The sequence below is a fragment of the Amia ocellicauda genome, unplaced genomic scaffold, assembly GCF_036373705.1.
Source record: "Amia ocellicauda isolate fAmiCal2 unplaced genomic scaffold, fAmiCal2.hap1 HAP1_SCAFFOLD_82, whole genome shotgun sequence".
NCBI lineage: Eukaryota > Metazoa > Chordata > Actinopteri > Amiiformes > Amiidae > Amia > Amia ocellicauda.
The window spans coordinates 37,789-57,261 of NW_027103008.1; the positions used below are offsets into that span (position 1 = coordinate 37,789).

The 19,473-nt window shown below is 43.0% G+C and overlaps 4 non-coding genes and 17 pseudogenes across 4 annotated transcripts; all 21 read right to left on the reverse strand.

Moving 5' to 3' along the window:
* Positions 1-3,406: 3,406 nt before the first annotated feature.
* Positions 3,407-3,521, reverse strand: LOC136744081 (U5 spliceosomal RNA). The gene has a single exon (XR_010815884.1). It is a non-coding gene; the product is annotated as a U5 spliceosomal RNA (small nuclear RNA).
* Positions 3,522-10,022: 6,501 nt separating this feature from the next.
* Positions 10,023-10,141, reverse strand: LOC136743889 (uncharacterized; annotated as a pseudogene).
* Positions 10,142-10,362: 221 nt separating this feature from the next.
* Positions 10,363-10,481, reverse strand: LOC136743968 (uncharacterized; annotated as a pseudogene).
* Positions 10,482-10,686: 205 nt separating this feature from the next.
* On the reverse strand, positions 10,687-10,805 carry LOC136743952 (uncharacterized; annotated as a pseudogene).
* Positions 10,806-11,021: 216 nt separating this feature from the next.
* Positions 11,022-11,140, reverse strand: LOC136744003 (uncharacterized; annotated as a pseudogene).
* A 213-nt stretch (positions 11,141-11,353) lies between these two features.
* Positions 11,354-11,472, reverse strand: LOC136744017 (uncharacterized; annotated as a pseudogene).
* A 214-nt stretch (positions 11,473-11,686) lies between these two features.
* Positions 11,687-11,805, reverse strand: LOC136744046 (uncharacterized; annotated as a pseudogene).
* A 217-nt stretch (positions 11,806-12,022) lies between these two features.
* LOC136743935 (uncharacterized) lies at positions 12,023-12,141 on the reverse strand (annotated as a pseudogene).
* A 216-nt stretch (positions 12,142-12,357) lies between these two features.
* LOC136744041 (uncharacterized) lies at positions 12,358-12,476 on the reverse strand (annotated as a pseudogene).
* A 215-nt stretch (positions 12,477-12,691) lies between these two features.
* Positions 12,692-12,810, reverse strand: LOC136743926 (uncharacterized; annotated as a pseudogene).
* Positions 12,811-13,027: 217 nt separating this feature from the next.
* Positions 13,028-13,146, reverse strand: LOC136743909 (uncharacterized; annotated as a pseudogene).
* A 220-nt stretch (positions 13,147-13,366) lies between these two features.
* On the reverse strand, positions 13,367-13,485 carry LOC136744047 (uncharacterized; annotated as a pseudogene).
* Positions 13,486-13,701: 216 nt separating this feature from the next.
* Positions 13,702-13,820, reverse strand: LOC136743936 (uncharacterized; annotated as a pseudogene).
* Positions 13,821-14,036: 216 nt separating this feature from the next.
* On the reverse strand, positions 14,037-14,155 carry LOC136743949 (uncharacterized; annotated as a pseudogene).
* Positions 14,156-14,375: 220 nt separating this feature from the next.
* On the reverse strand, positions 14,376-14,494 carry LOC136743845 (uncharacterized; annotated as a pseudogene).
* Positions 14,495-14,715: 221 nt separating this feature from the next.
* On the reverse strand, positions 14,716-14,834 carry LOC136744104 (5S ribosomal RNA). The gene has a single exon (XR_010815906.1). It is a non-coding gene; the product is annotated as a 5S ribosomal RNA (ribosomal RNA).
* A 210-nt stretch (positions 14,835-15,044) lies between these two features.
* LOC136743957 (uncharacterized) lies at positions 15,045-15,163 on the reverse strand (annotated as a pseudogene).
* A 209-nt stretch (positions 15,164-15,372) lies between these two features.
* On the reverse strand, positions 15,373-15,491 carry LOC136744070 (uncharacterized; annotated as a pseudogene).
* Positions 15,492-15,700: 209 nt separating this feature from the next.
* On the reverse strand, positions 15,701-15,819 carry LOC136743917 (uncharacterized; annotated as a pseudogene).
* A 216-nt stretch (positions 15,820-16,035) lies between these two features.
* On the reverse strand, positions 16,036-16,154 carry LOC136744106 (5S ribosomal RNA). The gene has a single exon (XR_010815908.1). It is a non-coding gene; the product is annotated as a 5S ribosomal RNA (ribosomal RNA).
* A 218-nt stretch (positions 16,155-16,372) lies between these two features.
* LOC136744098 (5S ribosomal RNA) lies at positions 16,373-16,491 on the reverse strand. The gene has a single exon (XR_010815900.1). It is a non-coding gene; the product is annotated as a 5S ribosomal RNA (ribosomal RNA).
* Positions 16,492-19,473: the final 2,982 nt, after the last annotated feature.

Genomic DNA, 19,473 nt, shown 5'->3' on the forward strand with positions numbered 1-19,473 from the left:
ATATATATGAATATGATTAAAAAAAAACAATCCTGCAATACATTTATTTAATATTTGCAGTAATTATCTCACCGGTAACTGTGGTTCATCAAGGTCACTATCATCTGAAATTTGAAGTTTTTTGTTTGGTTTAGGTACTCTCTTCATTTTAGGACAGGGCATTTTTGTTAGGTCATTAAGTTTTCTTCTTAGTTCGCCTTCTTTTCCTAAAATAAAAATAAAATAAATAAAACCCTGCATTATGTCCACAGATATTTGGGGATTATATTTATTTGTCATAAAAATACTGTGCTTTGACCATACAAATTAAGATGAACAGCCAACACTGAATCAAAACTGAAGTTAAATTATATCTGGTTTAATTTATTTTGTGATTTGGGGGATTTTATTGTAAAGCACAACACACAATAAATCGTTCTTACAAATGCCAGTCAAATATGACGAGTTTTTAGCGCCCTCACCACCACCTACCATGTTATAAGAGTATGTTAGAAGTACAACACATTAATAACTTAAACATTCATTTCAAATATACTGTGATTGTATATATCAAATAGCATGTAAAGACTTTAATGTTTTTTTTTTTTAAATAAACATTGTTACCAGTCATAATGATCTGCGCTTCATGGACAGGCCATCCACCTTTTGGAGGTTTGTTCGTGTCTCTCCACTCTGCTCTGAAGTTTCGAGTCGTCTCTTCGTCATCATCAGCAATGCTGAATAAATCAAAATTGCGAAAGCAAGCAGTGGGAATCACGCTGTAAGAGTCTTTGTCGACCCCGCTTTCCCACTTCACCAACGCGTGCATCACCGCCATACTACCTTCACCTTCTCGTCCGTTTTTTCTGCGCGTTTTTCCCCCGACAAGTCACGGCACAAAAAACAGTCCCGCTCTGCATTCTGGTACTTGGCGTTCTTAATAACACCGGCAGGGTGTAATCGCATAGACCACTCGAGTATAAAGTACTACATATCCCATCTGTTACAGTTTTTTTTCTTCTTCTGAAACTGCAAGCGCACTACATAAAGTTTGGCAAATGAAGAAATTTGGATGATGAGTTTACAATCTTATAAACAGTATTTAAGTAAACCTAGATATGCAATTCCAAAAAGAACAGCATCGAGATGGAGAAACAGGATACAAAAATAATAATACAATGTTTATACTTTTTGTATTTTAATTACAGTATGTAATTATTGCCTTTTGATTTACATTTACAGAAAAAGAACGGCGGCAAACGTGGACTACCCAACAAGAAGCAACAAAGTTACTAAAATATCAGATTCTCAGGTAAGCTTCATGCAGCCATACATGTATAATTATAAAATCAATCCAAAAAATAGACCTTGTTTACCCTACAACTGATTTGAGTGTTAATTCTATTTAAGATATAAAAAAATATTTTGTTTTCTGAACTAATAATCTGTGAACATTCTATTATCTCTATAATTTTAATTAATACATTTATTTTATTATTGGTGGAACATTATATTTTTCAGCTCAGATGATTTCACGTACCATCAATTTTTCTGTTAATAAATGTGCAAAAACAAATCAGATGGATAGGCCCCTACATATGAACATTAAGTTAAAGGCCTAGAGTGAGTGTTCTTCACTTCCAGTCATGGCGGGCCACAATCCAGCTCTTTGTAACTCATCAACAACCAAAGACCTGGGAAAAGGGTTAAATGGCTTCAGTTAAGCCAATTAGGTAATTAAGAGCTCAACTGGAAAAAAAACAGCAGGCATAGGGGTACTTTAGGACCACAGTCACTGATATAACCTACAATGTTGTTGTAATGAAAATCAGCAGACAGTGGGCCTCCTCCAGGACTAAGGTTGAGAAGCACTGGTCTTGAAGACCACAATAACAATCGACCTCAAGGGCTAGGGATATTCGAGGTGATGCTAAACCAGTCCTGAATGTTTAAATATAATGTTATTTTCTTGTAGTGTGCCGTTGCTGTTAATGCAACCAGTTATATTGAGCCATCAAATACAGAAGCTGACGAAAGACATCAACATGTAAATTTAGTTGTAAATTTAAAGTGTGTGTGAAAAGTATTTTGTATATGGAGATTAACCCATAGTTTCACAGATAAATTGTGGACCAGTGATATTCAGGATCTTCAAAACAAGTCCTGAATGCTCAAACTTAACACTTCTTTTTTTAGAGTGTCGTTGCTGTCAATCCAGCCAGTGATGTGGAGCCATCAGATACAGAAGCTGATGAAAAACAACATGTAAATTTCCTAAATTAATATGGTGCATCAAAATACTTATTTAACACTTTCAACTGTTTCTTTGTGATTCCTAAAATTACTTTACAGGCTGGGGCTGGGGGAAGACACTGCGCCCGCCTGGAGAAGCCTGTACAAGCCCCCCTCAATAAGAGAGCTGGCAATCTGCAGTGGAGGGTGTTACACACCATTATTGCTGTCAATTCTTTTATTACTGTTCTTAACCCTGCTGTGTCCGACGCCTGCCCATTCTGTGCTCAGAGAGAGACCGTGTTTCACTGTTTCAGCACTTGTTCTCGGTTGTCACCCATTTTTAGTCTTTTAACTCGTCTTTTTACTGATCTTAACCTGATTTTTAACACAAAGGTTTTTATTTTAGGGGCGCGATACACCAGAAGGACCAAACATGTGGACCAGCTGGTAAACTTCTTGCTGGGCCAGGCTAAAATGGCCGTCTATAAGACTAGGAAGAACAGAGTGTGTGGGGAGGGCAGTGAGGATGCAGTGAGAGTGTTTGCCATGCTGGTCAAGTGCAGAGTCAGACTAGAGTTTAACTATTACAGGCTGATGAATGATTTGGAGAGTTTTGAACAGGTCTGGTGTATTAATGATGCCCTTTGTGAATTGTATGACGGGGAGTTGGTTTTTATTATGTAATTCATTTATAGGGTTTAGTATTTGATGGTTGTTTTGTTGTGTGTATTGGGTTGCTTTCTTTAAAAGTGTACAGATCAGTGGCGGAGTTAATGCTTGTTGGGGGGAGACAAACAAAGGGGAACACTATTTTTTATTTATTTATTTATTTTCTTTTGTATGAATTATTGCGTGTTGCAAACAGGCAATGAAGTCTGATAAAAGTCAAAAAGTCTCTCTCTCTCTCACACACACACACACAGCCAGCAAGACACACAGAGCCAGCCAGCTCAGCGATGACATCACAAACATCTCTCTCAGGTGACTCCTATGACATCACAGAGCACGTACATTCCGTTGCTTGCCGTCTGTCAACCACTCAGTCACTGCCAGCCAGACTGGCTGGCTGACTGGATGGTGGGGCTGCTTGCTGCTGCTGCGTACCTTAGCAAGCTTATTTGCTTGACCGGCCTTCCTCCTCCGCCCACATGCCCACCTATGTCCGATCTGCTGTTCACCTGGATCACAGCTCCGCCCCAACAAGGCAGAGCCTCCCAAGAATGGTACAAACTCACCCACGATCCCCTCCACGGAAAGCTATAGCAAAAGGCAAAAGCATTATACGTAATGAAGAGGAACCCGAGTCCAAGACGCATCCGACCAGCCATACATATTTGTGTGTATTAAAGATCACATTTTATTACATTTAGATTTTCTGTACTTTATTACATCTTTTTGTGATTTTTAAATGTATTGTTTCTTTTCCTTATATATGTATGTATGTATGTATGTATGTGTGTGTGTGTCTGTGTGAAAGTGTATGTGTTTGTGTGTCTCTGTGTGAAAGTGAGTGTGTGTGTGTCTGTCTCTGTGTTTGTGTGTCTGTCTCTGTGTGAAAGTGAGTGTGTGTGCGTGTGTCTGTCTGTGAAAGTGTGTGTGTGTGTGTGGGTGTGACAGTGTGTATGAGTGTCTGTCTGTCATGTAACTCGCACATCTGTGAGGGCACCATTTTTGCAGAAAGAGATGTACACATTTTGGAGCAACATATGCTGCCATCCAGACATCGTCTTTTCCAGGGACATCCCTGCATTTTTCAGCAGGATAACGCCAAACCACATTCTGCCCAGATTTCAAGCGCATGGTTGCATAGGCAGAGAGTGCGGGTGCTAGCATGGCCTGCCTGCAGTCCTGACCTGTCTCCGAATTGAGAATGTGTGGCGCACTATGAAGTGCAAATTAAGACAACGAAGGCCCTGTGCAGTTGCGCAGCTGAGGAAATGCATAATGGATGAATGGGGGGAAATCCCACTTGCTAAACTTAACCAAGTGGTGTCTTCAGTGCCCAAGTGCTTAATAAGTGTTATTAAAAGAAAAGGTGATGTTACATAGTGGTAAACAGTCGACTGTCCCAACTTTCTTGGTTTCTTTTCACTGCTAATGAGATGCTGTAGAGTGAGTTAGTTATATTGCTTTCAGGAGCTCTAATCGTATTGATGAGTTCATGCAGCATTTGTAATTGAATTTCAAAAAGAAATCCTTGCTGTCTGGCCTGTGTGTATGAGATGTACTCTGTCAATCTTTGGCTAACAACTGAAACATTGGTAGAACAGAAATGGCAACATAAAAAAGAAAAGTACATTTTAAAAGAGCACATTAAATAGGATGAATATACAGTTTTTTACAATCACTTTGTCACTAATTTCAGAACCTTGATGTCATTTTTCAAAACTCTAGACACAAAACTCAAAACGGTCATCACTTGTAACACAGGCTGTCCAATGTTCAAAACATTGCATTGTGCATTCATATCTTTAAAGAAACCTTGCACTTGCAGACTTGTTGGTTCAAATAATTCATTTATCATGAAATACCATAGTAACATTTATTTAGATCACCCACACAGAAGATACCGATAGTTTCACTGTGTAGTTGTTCGTACAATCATTAAATATTGTAGTACAAAATATGTGATACATGTTTCATTATGGTACTACATATAAATACATCACTGTAAAAGGACTAGTAGAGAGAATACTACAGACACAGTGGAATCATTGAACAAAATCTGAAATGTATTGATGCAATACAATCAAATCACACCATAGGTTTCTTTGAAGCCATGCAACAATAATTAGCTACAAAAAAGAACAAAACTACAGTAAAATGTCAACTGCAGTGTTCCTCACCTGGCTTAGTGTAAAACAAAGGATTGATTACTGTACTTCTGAATTTCCATCAGCCCTGTGTTCAGGTTCAGGTTCTCACAACCATTTTTCACAAGAGGCATCTTGAAACTGAACATACCTGAACATACTCAGTCATCAGCTGCTTCACTCTGTCTGCATTTCTTTCAAAAGGCACACTATACTCTGTGCTACACATTGGTATGCAGTATACAGTCATTTGACAATTGAGAGTAGCCTAATGTTTAGTGCATGCTGAAGACTTGCCGCTTCTCAGTACGGAAATTTCTGATGATTGAGGCCACAGTTGATCCTGAGTTGATTCTGAGGTTTGATTGAATCATTGTAGCTGCCTCAGTCATGGTCATGCCATGATTTACAACATGCTCTACAACTATTTCTCGGATTTCACTGGACACTATTTGCTGTTGCTGCCGCTGTCTGGTCCGTGGCCTTGTCCTCTACCACGTTCCCCCAACACCTCTCAAATGAGGCCCATGGCTGCCTCTCTGGTGAGGCCTAAGCCCTCCTCTATGACGAGGCCCACGACCACCTCTCAGAAGGGGTGCATGTCCCCTTCCATTCCTTTGACCACCACGTCTTCCTCCTCCCACTGCTTGACCTCTATTGTGACCTGGATGACTTGCCGGCTCCATGTTATCACTGTGTTGCTGGGGTGGATAGCACTCATTTCACTCGATACTCGTACCACAATGTGAAATCAATCATCAATAACCAGTTGGCAGTATTGGAAAAGCAATTACAAGGGCCTGCATACATACAGTAATGTCAAATCTGATGTGGAAGAACAATCATCTTCAACCAGGTTGGAGCGTTAGTTGCAATGCCTTTAATACACGCAGCGTGGAGAGGAACAGTGACTCAAGTAGATCCCAAAGTCGCTCTGCCTTCATTTTAACAGTCAGAGCTTTTATACACAAAAATCAAAGAGCTGGTTATAATCAGAAAGTCATTACTATGTTATCTTAAAAGTTAGCTAAGCAGAATTTATATCATTATAGGACAGAGTTCATAGATCAACACATGGATTAGGGAGCAGGCACTTCAATCATACTGTTTGACATTGTCTCCAAGATTCTCATCGTAAATAACAAACAGAAATCAAACTACCTTCTGGCCTGACCTTCTAGCTTGACCTTATCTTTCTTAAGTATACAAGAGAGAAAAACAGGTATTAGAGAAAAAATTTCTAACTTTCCTTCCACACTGCAAACATGGTGTGGAAAAGTGCTACATGATGATGAATGATGATGAAATATTACATCCATAGATAATGTAGTCCAACTGGTTCATGCTCCTCGTTTATTGATGTCAATGGATCTCATTATCCTGAAACTTTCATGATCGAAACATGGAATATTGTTTGTCAGTTTCCATAAAACTATGCATTAAGAGTAATGCAACAGTCACTTATCATTTTGAGCAGCTGTATCAATTGATAGTTAGATCTTTGTAATGAAATGAATAGACAGTGATCTCAGATGTAATGTGTGAATTGCATTTTGAAATGGTAATACTTTGATGTTAAGTTGTGTCATTTTAGTTCAATGAACAAATGATCTGAGGTTGATGTGTATTGTATCCAAGCAATTGTAAAAAAGTGTTAGAGTTTTGAAAAATGTGCATTTTGATCATCGGGTGTGAGTTTAGTGTCTAGAGTTTTGAAAAATGACATCAAGGTTCTGAAATGAGTGCCAAAGTGATTGTAAAAAAGTGTAATATCAGGGGACAGTGGCTATTAGTGATCTGGCCTTCCGTGGCCTCTGTATTAATGTAACAGGTCACATTGTATGTGTACACTGATACTTGATAGTATAATATAGTACAAGTAAAAAACATACATAGGTATCATAGAAGTATTTTGCAGAAATGATTATGGATAGTTATCAAAATGGAGAGGAAATGCTAAATCCATCTCCCCAGGCTGAGCTTCTATTGCTGCACCTGCTGGCCCCACTATATGGATAGAGCCACACCAAGTACAAGAGTCTCCCCATTGCTATTTATATCTCCCTATCCAGTCTTCTTTGTGTCAGGGTGGGGTGCCTATTCCCCTGCATGCTTTGAAACCTATAGCACCTGGGACGCACACTTGGGATCCGGTTCCTCTGCCCCTCACATACACATGAGGAATCCCAGGTGCTCAATACGTCATACTGTCTCGTTCATCTCATGTGTAAACTATGGACAAATACATGACTAAACGTGTTTAGTTGCTTTTCCCAGAATGCTTTGCGCCACGATATGCAAATAACGGGGACTATGATTGGCTCCCTGACATTACCCACACTGCGACTGATGCTACCCATTTCACTACCCAACAAAGACCCATAATATGCGTGTGTCTGTCTGTCTGTCTGTCAAAGTATGTGTGTGTGTGTCTGTGTGTGTCTGTGTCTGTCTGTCTGTGTGTGAAAGTGTGTGTTTGTCTGTCTGTCTGTCTGTCATGTAACTTGCACATCTGTGAGGGCACCACTAATGCAGAAAGAGATGTACACATATTGTTTATTTTCCATATATATGTATGTATGTATGTATGCATGTCCAATTGCTTTGACAATACAAATGAATTGAATTGAGAGGGAGAGAGAGAGAGTAAGAGAGAGAGAGACAGACAGACAGACAGACAGACAGAGAGACACACACACACACACACACACACACACACAGAGAGCCAGCCAGCCAGCTCAGCGATGACATGACGAGCCTCTCTCAGCTTACTGCTATGACATCACAGAGCACGTACATTCCGTTTAACAAATCGTTAAACAAAAAAGGTTATAAACACATTGACTACAATACCGGTTAGTAAGACGAAGGTGAGTCTCTCGTTAGTATTATTAGTCAGACATTAAATAACTACGCAGGTTAGTATTTATGTCAGGTAACTTCTCGTTATATATATATCAGTCTCATTTACGTTTAGGTGCCGAGAAAGATCCTATTTGTTACCACAATTTCCCTTAACTGATTATTATTCAATGATTAAGGATAGGCAGGGCCACCAATAATCTAATGTCTATTAACTTGTGTCAATTTCAGACTAAACAGTTAAACAGGAATGAGAAGATATTTCTCGGCGTTGACAGATTTTATTTCTAAAATTATCAACAAAACAGTTTAATGCAACTCACATTTATATTTAAGAAAACTAAATGATATTACACATTCTAGAGTTATGAATCACATATTAACATTTCTAATTGATTTCTCAAATGTCATGAATCACAAACTCCAAACTGTTAAACTTATGTGAACTTCGTCGCAGAGAGGCCTCTCTGGCTTCGGGCTCAGATAACAGCACACGGCACGAGGTCCGTGTGGTTTGGAACAAAGGCAGTCCGGTTCGGCTTTGTCCAAGAACTTCCACTCAGTCGATGCACCTGGAAGTTGGGGTTTCGCGAATGTAGAGTCTTTTCCAAACAGATTTTCCATTGGTTTGAAGGCTCCAAGGTTGTGCACAAAATCTTCTTTGTAAGCATGGTTCCACCGTAGTTACTTGAAGACGAAGTCTTTGAGGAAAGCAGGGCCCTGTTTGTTCCAAGGGTCAAGTTTCTTAAGACTCAAATAGCTATTTAAGTGACTGACACTTTCGTATTCAGTCGACTTAGTCAATTGTCCAGCTGTAAAACTCCACTGATCAGGTGGGTCTGTGAAGTTATTTATTTAATAAAGTCCTTTAAAATAATTCTTCGCTCAATCTCCTTCTCCCAGTTTAACTCTTCTGTTGCCGGCAAAGACTTGGTTGGTTTCTGATTCCGGTTCTGGCAACAGAGCTACAGGTTGAGCTGTGGCAGCGAGTTTCTGGTTCAGGTGAGAGAGAGAGAGAGAGAAAGACTGTCCGCTGTTCCTTATAGTCTGTCAGATCAGTAGGTGATTGGTCCCTGAGTTCTTGAGATTGGATTTCGGTTTCAGCCCCTAGTGTCCTATTGGAGGGAGGCTTTATTTATGACTGATGTCAATCCATGCCATCTTTTGGAAATGCCGGTTGGCCTGGGTTCGTAGCTCTATGTCGGGATTTCGTCTCTCATCCACTTCAAAGAGTTTTTATCACCTACAGGCCCCTTTCTCCAGACATCTCATAGCAGAATTCCAAACTATTTGGCCTCTTCTCGGTGCCATCCTCCCCAAAACTGTCACTTTGATGCAAACCAGTTCCAAGCTGATGAGCTAAGGAAATCTGATAACTTTGGGGGGGGAGAGGTCTTCTTTAGATCAGTGCTTCAGCTCAGAGCCCAAATGCTCTTATCCAAATACACCCAACATAACGCTACATATGTATGTATGTATGTATATATGTGTAGAAGGAAAATTAGAAATTATTTTCTTACACCTGTTTTTCTCTCTTGTATACTTAAGAAAGATACGGTCAAGCTAGAAGGTCAGCCCAGAAGATAGTTGGATTTCTGTTTGTTATTTACGATGAGAACCTTGGAGACATTGTCAAACGGTATGACCTACGTGCCTGTTCCCTAAAACCATGTGTTGACCTATGAACTCTGTTCTATAATGATATATGTTCTGCTTAGTTAGCCTTTAAGATAACATTATAATGACTTTCTAGCATGTATGGATGTATGTATGTATGTATATATATATATATATATATATATATATATATGTATGTATGTATGTCCAATTGCTTTGACAATACAAATGAATTGAATTGAGAGGAAGAGAGAGAGAGAGAGAGAGAGAGAAAGAGAGAGAGAGAGACAGACAGACAGACAGACAGACAGCTCAGCGATGACATCACGAGCCTCTCTCAGCTGACTGCTATGACATCACAGAGCACGTACATTCCGTTGCTTGTCGTCTGTCAACCACTCAGTCACTGCTAGCCAGACTGTCCCTAAGACAAAGTGTACAATACTTCAATTATATCTCCTCCAGACAGATAAAGAGTATTAAGAGCTACGATGAAGTTACCCAGGAGACGTAAAAAGCTTGCATCACCTGGTATTTCCTGGAGGTCACCCATCCAAGTACTAACCAGGCCCTGGCCCGTTTAGTTTCCAAGGTCTGACGAGATCGGGCACGTTCAGGACGGTGTGGCCGCAAGCCGAGATGCCTGGCTGCATGATGTCTCTTAAAGGCTGGCTGGTATTGACGGAATTTCCAGCAAAAAATAAAAAATAAAAAAATAAAAAAATGGAGGGAAAAATAACAGTGCAGGAAAGGGTGTTGAAAGTAGCCGGGAACGTGTACAATTCTTCAATTATATCTCCTCCAGACAGAAAGAGAGTATTAAGAGCTACGATGAAGTTACCCAGGAGACGTAAAAAGCTTGCAGCACCTGGTATTTCTAGGAGATCTCCCATCCAAGTACTGACCAGGCCATGCCCCGTTTAGCTTCCGAGATCTGACGAGACGGGGTGCGTCCAGGACGGTGTGGCCGCAAGCCAAAAAGCCTGGCTGCATGATGTCTCTTAAAGGCTGGCGGGTATTGACGGAACTTCCAGCAAAAAAAAGAAAAATGGAGGGAAAAATACCAGTGGAGCAAATGGTGTTGAAAGTAGCCGGGTACGTGGACAAATCCTCAATTATAACACCTCCAGACAGAAAGAGAGTATTAAGAGCTACAATGAAGTTACTCAGGAGACTAAAAAGCTTGCAGCACCAGGTATTTCCAGGAGGTCTCCCATCCAAGTATTGACCAGGCCCTGCCCCGTTTAGCTTCCAAGATCTGACAAGATCGGGCACGTTCAGGTCAGTGTGGCCGCAAGCCTAGAGAGCTGGCTGCATGATGTCTCTTAAAGGCTGGAGGGTATTGACGGAACTTCCGGCAAAAAAAAAAAGAAAAAAGAAAAATGGAGGGAAAAATATCAGTGCAGCAAAGGGTGTTGAAAGTAGCCGGGTACGTGTACAATTCTTCAATTATATCTCCTCCAGACTGAAAGAGAGTATTACGAGCTACGATGAAGTTACCCAAGAGACGTATAAAGCTTGCAGCACCTGGTATTTCCAGGAGGTCACCCATCCAAGTACTGACCAGGACCTGCCCCGTTCAGCTTACGCGATCTGACGAGATCGAGCGCGTTCAGGACGGTGTGGACACAAGCCGAGAGGCCTGGCTGCATGATGTCTCTTAATGGTTGGCGGGTATTGACGGAACTTCCAGCAAAAAAAAAAAAAAAGAAAAACGGAGGGAAAAATATCAGTGCAGCAAAGGATGTTGAAAGTAGCCAGGTACGTGTACAATACTTCAATTATATCTCCTCCAGACAGAAAGAGAGTATTAAGAGCTACGATAAAGTTACACAGGATACGTAAAAAGCTTGCAGAACCAGGTATTTCCAGGAGGTCCCACATTCAAGTACTAACCAGGCCCTGGCCCGTTTAGTTTCCAAGGTCTGACGAGTTCGGGCGCGTTCAGGACGGTGTGGCCGCAAGCCAAGAGGCCTGGCTGCATGATGTCTCTAAATGGCTGGAGGGTATTGACAGAACTTCCAGCAAAAAAAAATGAAAAAAGAAAAATGGAGGGAAAAATATCAGTGCAGCAAAGGGTGTTAAAAGTAGCCGGGTACGTGTACAATACTTCAATTATATCTCCTCCAGACAGAAAGAGAGTATAAAGAGCTACGATGAAGTTACCCAGGAGACGTAAAAGCTTGCAGCACCAGGTTTTTCTAGGAGGTCTCACATTCAAGTACTGACCAGGTCCTGCCCCGTTTAGCTTCCGAGATCTGATGAGTTCGGGCGCGTTCAGGACAATGTGTCCGCATGCCAAGAGGCCTGGCTGCATGATGTCTCTTAAAGGCTGGAGGGTATTGACGGAACTTCCAGCAAAATTAAAAAAGAAAAAAGAAAAATGGAGGGAAAAATACCACTGCAGCAAAGGGTGTTGAAAGTAGCCGGGTACGTGTACAATTCTTCAATTATATCTCCTCCAGACAGAAAAAGAGAATGAAGAGCTATGATAAAGTTACCCAGGAGACGTAAAAAGCTTGCAGCACCAGGTATTTCCACGAGTTCTCACATTCAAGTACTGACCAGGCCCTGCCCCGTTTAGCTTCCGAGATCTGATGAGATCGGGCGCATTCAGGACAATGTGTCCGCATGCCAAGAGGCCTGGCTGCATGATGTCTCTTAAAGGCTGGCGGATATTGACGGAACTTCCAGCAAAATAATGAAGAAAAAAGAAAAATGGAGGGAAAAATATCAGTGCAGCAAAGGGTGTTGAAAGTAACCGGGTACGTGTACAATACTTCAATTATATCTCCTCCAGACTGAAAGAGAGTATCAAGAGCTACGATAAAGTTACCCAGCAGACGTAAAAAGCTGGCAGCACCTGGTATTTCCAGGAGATCTCCCATCCAAGTACTGACCAGGTCCTGCCCCGTTTCGTTTCCGAGATCTGACGAGATCGGGCGCGTTCAGGTCTGTGTGTCCGCAAGCCGAGATGCCTGGTTGCATGATGTCTCTTAAAGGCTGGCGGATATTGATGGAACTTCCAGAAAAAATAAAAAATAAAAATAAAAATGGCGGGAAAAATATCAGTGCAGCAAAGGGTGTTGAAAGTAGCCGGGTACGTGTACAATTCTTCAATTATATCTCCTCCAGACAGAAATAGAGTATTAAGAGCTACGATGAAGTTACCCAGGAGACGAAAAAGCTTGCAGCACCTGGTATTTCCAGGAGGTCACCCATCCAAGTACTGACGAGGCCCTGCACCGTTTAGCTTCCGAGATCTGATGAGATCGACCGCGTTCAGGACGGTGTGGCCGCAAGCCAAGCAGCCTGGCTGCATGATGTCTCGTAAAGGCTGGAGGGTATTGACGGAACTTCCAGCAAAAAAAAAAAAGAAAAAAGAAAAATGGAGGGAAAAATATCTGTGCAGTAAAGGGTGTTGAAAGTAGCCGGGTACGTGTACAATTCTTCAATTAAATCTCCTCCAGACAGAAAGAGAGTATTAAAAGCTACGACGAAGTTCCCCAGGTGACGTAAAAAGCTTGCAGCACCTGGTACTTCCAGGAGGTCTCCCATCCAAGTACTGACCAGGTCCTGCCCCTTTTAGTTTCCGAGATCTGACGAGATCGGGCGCGTTCAGGACGGTGTGGCCACAAGCCGAGACGCCTGGCTGCATGATGTCTCTTAAAGGCTGGCGGGTATTGACGGAATTTCCAGCATTAAAAAAAAAAAAAAAAATAGAAAAATGGAGGGAAAAATATCAGTGCAGGAAAGGGTGTTGAAAGTAGCCGGGTACGTGTACAATTCTTCAATTATATCTCCTCCAGACTGAAAGAGAGTATTAAGAGCTACGATAAAGTTACCCAGGAGAAGTAAAAAGCTTGCAGCACCAGGTTTTTCTAGGAGGTCTCACATTCAAGTACTGACCAGGTCCTGCCCCGTTTAGCTTCCGAGATCTGATGAGTTCGGGCGCGTTCAGGACAATGTGTCCGCATGCCAAGAGGCCTGGCTGCATGATGTCTCTTAAAGGCTGGAGGGTATTGACGGAACTTCCAGCAAAATAAAAAAGAAAAAAGAAAAATGGAGGGAAAAATACCACTGCTGCAAAGGGTGTTGAAAGTAGCCGGGTACGTGTACAATGCTTCAATTATATCTCCTCCAGACAGAAAAAGAGAATGAAGAGCTATGATAAAGTTACCCAGGAGACGTAAAAAGCTTGCAGCACCAGGTATTTCCACGAGTTCTCACATTCAAGTACTGACCAGGCCCTGCCCCGTTTAGCTTCCGAGATCTGATGAGATCGGGCGCATTCAGGACAATGTGTCCGCATGCCAAGAGGCCTGGCTGCATGATGTCTCTTAAAGGCTGGAGGATATTGACGGAACTTCCAGCAAAATAATGAAGAAAAAAGAAAAATGGAGGGAAAAATATCAGTGCAGAAAAGGGTGTTGAAAGTAGCCGGGTACGTGTACAATTCTTCAATTATATCTCCTGGAGACAGAAAGAGAGTATTAAGAGCTACGATGAAGTTTCCCAGGAGACGTAAAAAGCTGGCAGCACCTGGTATTTCCAGGAGGTCTCACATTTAAGTACTGACCAGGTCCTGCCCCATTTAGCTTCCGAGATCTGACGAGATCGGGCGCATTCAGGACGGTGTGGCCACAAGCCGAAAGGCCTGGCTGCATGATGTCTCTTAAAGGTTGGCCGGTATTGACGGAACTTCCAGCAAAAAAAAAAAAAAAAAAAAAAGGAAAATGGAGGGAAAAATATCAGTGCAGCAAAGGCTGTTGAAAGTAGCCGGGTACGTGTACAATACTTCAATTATATCTCCTCCAGACAGATAGAGAGTATTAAGAGCTACGATGAAGTTTCCCAGGAGACGTAAAAGGCTTGCAGCACCAGGTATTTCCAGGAGGTCTCCCATCCAAGTACTGACGAGGCCCTGCCCCGTTTAGCTTCCGAGATCTGATGAGATCGGACGTGTTCAGGACGGTGTGGCCGCAAGCCAAGAGGCCGGGCTGCATGATGTCTCTTAAAGGCTGGCGGGTATTGACGGAACTTCCAGCAAAAAATAAAAAATAAATAAATAGAAAAATGGAGGGAAAAATATCAGTGCAGGACAGGGTGTTGAAAGTAGCCGGGTACATGTACAATTCTTCAATTATATCTCCTGGAGACAGAAAGAGAGTATTAAGAGCTACGATGAAGTTTCCCAGGAGACGTAAAAAGCTGGCAGCACCAGGTATTTCTAGGAGGTCTCCCATCCAAGTACTGACCAGGCCCTGCCCCGTTTAGCTTCCGAGATCTGACGAGATCGGGCGCATTCAGGACGGTGTGGCCACAAGCCGAAAGGCCTGGCTGCATGATGTCTCTTAAAGGTTGGCGGGTATTGACGGAACTTCCAGCAAAAAAAAAAAAAAAAAAATGGATGGAAAAATATCAGTGCAGCAAAGGGTGTTGACAGTAGCTGGGTGCGTGTACAATACTTCAATTAAATCTCCTCCAGACAGATAGAGAGTATTAAGAGCTACGATAAAGTTACCCAGGAGACGTAAAAGCTTGCAGCACAAGGTATTTCCAGGAGGTCTCACATTCATGTACTGACCAGGTCCTGCCCCGTTTAGCTTCCGAGATCTGACGAGATCGGGCGCGTTCAGGATGGTGTGGCCGCAAGCCGAGATGCCTGGCTGCATGATGTCTCTTAAAGGCTGGCGGGTATTGACGGAACTGCCAGCAAAACAAAAAAAGAAAAATAGAGGGAAAAATACCAGTGCAGCAAAGGGTGTTGAAAGTAGACGGGTACGTGTACAATTCTTCAATTATATCTTCTCCAGACAGAAAGAGAGTATTAAGAGCTACGATAAAGTTACCCAGGAGACGTAAAAGCTTGCAGCACTAGGTAATTCCAGGAGGTCTCACTTTCATGTACTGACCAGGTCCTGCCCCGTTTAGCTTCCGAGATCTGACGAGATCGGCCGCGTTCAGGATGGTGTGGCCGCAAGCCAAGATGCCTGGCTGCATGATGTCTCTTAAAGGCTGGCGGGTATTGACGGAAATGCCAGCAAAAAAAAAAAAAAAAATAGAGGGAAATATACCAGTGCAGCAAAGGGTGTTGAAAGTAGCCGGGTACGTGTACAATTCTTCAATTATATCTCCTGGAGACAGAAAGAGAGTATTAAGAGCTACGATGAAATTACCCTGGAGACGTATAAAGCTTGCAGCAACTGGTATTTCTAGGAGGTCTCCCATCCAAGTACTGACCAGGCCCTGCCCCGTTTAGCTTCCGAGATCTGATATGATCGGGCGCGTTCAGGACGGTGTGACTACAAGCCAAGAGGCCTGGCTGCATGATGTCTCTTAAAGGCTGGCGGATATTGACGGAACTTCCAGCAAAAAAATAAAATAAAAAGAAAAATGGAGGGAAAAATATCAGTGCAGCAAAGGGTGTTGAAAGTAGCCTAGTACGTGTACAATTCTTCAATTATATCTCCTCCAGACAGAAAGAGAGTATTAAGAGCTACGATGAAGTTACCCAGGAGACGTAAAAGGCTTGCAGCACCTGGTATTACTAGGAGGTCTCCCATCCAACTACTGACCAGGCCCTGCCCCGTTTAGCTTCCGAGATCTGACGAGATCGGGCGCATTCAGGACGGTGTGGCCGCAAGCCAAGAGGCCTGGCTGCATGATGTCTCTTAAAGGTTGGCGGGTATTGACGGAACTTCCAGCAAAAAAAAAAAAAAAAAAAAAGAAAAATGGATGGAAAAATATCATGCAGCAAAGGGTGTTGAAAGTAGCCGGGTACGTGTACAATTCTTCAATTATATCTCCTGGAGACAGAAAGAGAGTATTAAGAGCTACGATGAAGTTACCCAGGAGACGTAAAAAGCTTGTAGCACCTGGTATTTCTAGGAGGTCTCCCATCCAAGTACTGACCAGGCCCTGCCCCGTTTAGCTTCCGAGATCTGACGAGATCGGGCGCATTCAGGACGGTGTGGCCGCAAGCCGAGATGTCTGGCTGCATGATGTCTCTTAAAGGCTGGCGGGTATTGACGGAATTTCCAGCAAAAAAAAAAAAAAATATATAGAATAATGGAGGAAAAAATATCAGTGCAGGAAAGGGTGTTGACAGTAGCTGGGTGCGTGTACAATACTTCAATTAAATCTCCTCCAGACAGATAGAGAGTATTAAGAGCTACGATGAACTCACCTAAAGGATTATTAGGAACACCATACTAATACTGTGTTTTACCCCCTTTCGCCTTCAGAACTGCTTTAATTCTACGTGGCATTGATTCAACAAGGTGCTGAAAGCATTCTTTAGAAATGTTGGCCCATATTGATAGGATAGCATCTTGCAGTTGATGGAGATTTGTGGGATGCACATCCAGGGCACGAAGCTCCCGTTCCACCACATCCCAAAGATGCTCTATTGGGTTGAGATCTGGTGACGGTGGGGGCCAGTTTAGTACAGTGAACTCATTTTCATGTTCAAGAAACCAATTTGAAATGATTCCACCTTTGTGACATGGTGCATTATCCTGCTGGAAGTAGCCATCAGAGGATGGGTACATGGTGGTCAAAAAGGGATGGACGTGGTCAGAAACAATGCTCAGGTAGGCCGTAGCATTTAAACGATGCCCAATTGGCACTAAGGGGCCTAAAGTGTGCCAAGAAGACATCCCCCACACCATTACACCACCACCACCAGCCTGCACAGTGGTAACAAGACTTGATGGATCCATGTTCTCATTCTGTTTACGCCAAATTCTGACTCTACCATCTGAATGTCTCACCTCTTTTTCCTATTTGTAGTGGAGATGAGTGGTACCCAGTGGGGTCTTCTGCTGTTGTAGCCCATCCGCCTCAAGGTTGTACGTGTTGTGGCATCACAAATGCTTTGCTGCATACCTCGGTTGTAGCGAGTGGTTATTTCAGTCAAAGTTGCTCTTCTATCAGCTTGAATCGAGTCGGCCCATTCTCCTCTGAGCTCTAGCATCAACAAGGCATTTTCGCCCACAGGACTGCCGCATACTGGATGTTTTTCCCTTTTCACACCATTCTTTGTAAACCCTAGAAATGGTTGTGCGTGAAAATCCCAGTAACTGAGCAGATTGTGAAATACTCAGACCGGCCCGTCTGGCACCAACAACCATGCCACGCTCAAAATTGCTTAAATCACCTTTCATTCCCATTCAGACATTCAGTTTGGAGTTCAGGAGATTGTCTTGACCAGGACCACACCCCTAAATGCATTGAAGCAACTGCCATGTGATTGGTTGATTAGATAATTGCATTAATGAGAAATTGAACAGGTGTTCCTAATAATCCTTTAGGTGAGTGTATATGTATGTATGTGTATGTATGTCCAATTGCTTTGACAATACAAATGAAATTAATTGAGAGAGAGAGAGAGAGAGAGAGAGAGAGAGGGAGGAAAATGAGCTCCTAAAAAACATTTGTTTTTATACATAAGCGGATTTAATTTGTCATTTACAAATGAATATATAGCACTATAAACATACACAGAAGACATGGAATAGAAATTCAGAAGAAAAAGTATTCAAAAAATAATAATTTTAAGAGAAACACAAAAAGAAGAAAGCAGAGAGACAGTTCAGGAAGAAAAGTCAGAAAAGAAAAGCTGAAGACAAGAATTGGAGGTAAGAGACAAATAATTACACAAAAAAATATGTATTAATAAAATAAATAAGCATTCTCAGTAGTTGACTCAGCCAATGAAAATGCAGAGCTCCGATTTGAATAGAGTGACAGTAGGAGAGAGCCCAACTGCCACTGAGACTGATAGAAATCTATCAAACAGCAGTCTGACTGCAGAGCTGCCTTTTGAAATCCGATACCCTGAAGACATTCGCTCTGCACAGGCTAAGAAGGACTACAAACAAGCTGTGATGAGAGCATCTCCTGAGACCCTCATCCTAGACTACACCGGTAAAGGAGAAAACAGGGTCAAGAACAATCTACTGTTCTACACCGCCTTTCACAAAACCCTGTGCCAGACATACCCCAATAACAACAAGAGGGGCATTAGCAGAGGCAGGCAGATCTCAGTGCTGGTAGAGAAAGACACAGACAGTGTGATGCTCACTTTTAATGTATACCACAACGGGACCATCATGGTGCAGGGCAGCGAGAGCAGCCTGGACCAATTAGCTCTCGGCTTCCACACCTCAAAGCAGCAGACTGAGGTAGAGAAACAAGAGCCAGAGCCGGCCACCCTGCAGTCTGCCCCCAGCCACACGGAGCCAGACAGTGCCCCATCTCCCACAGACTGCCCCCCTGTCTCCCCAAAACTCTCCAGCAACATTAAAACACTAAAGGAATGCCTATCAGTGCTGGAGCTGGAGTTTGCGGAGTTCAGGGAGCAGACCTTGAGCACCCTGGCCCAGACCTCCTTGTGCGATCAGCTCCGGGATGAGATGCACAGACTAAAGATGCAGCACAAGGCTGAGATCCATGAGCTGAGAGCAGCAGTGAGAGACCTGGAGGAGCAGAGCCAAACCCTGAGGACGGAGCTGCGCAGAGCGAGGGAGGAGCTGACCAGGACACCCCAGCACAGCCAGCTAAGGAGCCTGCAGAGCCAGCTGGAGGAGCTAAGAGAGGAGCTACACATCACTGGAGCACAGAGACTGCACTGCACTGACCCCACAACACCTCCAACCCCTGACGCACCCACTGATCCACCCACACTCCCCACCACTCCTGACACACCCACTATCACCAGACCTGCCACTAATACACAACCCCCTGAAACGCCACTCCCCCAAAACACACCCGCTGCCCCCACCACTCCCGACGCAAACCCGGAGTAGCAGGTCAACGCAGAGGTGGTCATTCTGAGCGAATCCAATGGGAAGTTCCTGGTTGAGAGGCGACTCTTCCCTGGCCGAAAAGTGAAAAAGCTTTGGTGCTCCACAGCACAGAGAGCCCTGGAGCTGCTCTCCAAGAGGAGGCTTTGCCAAGTCAA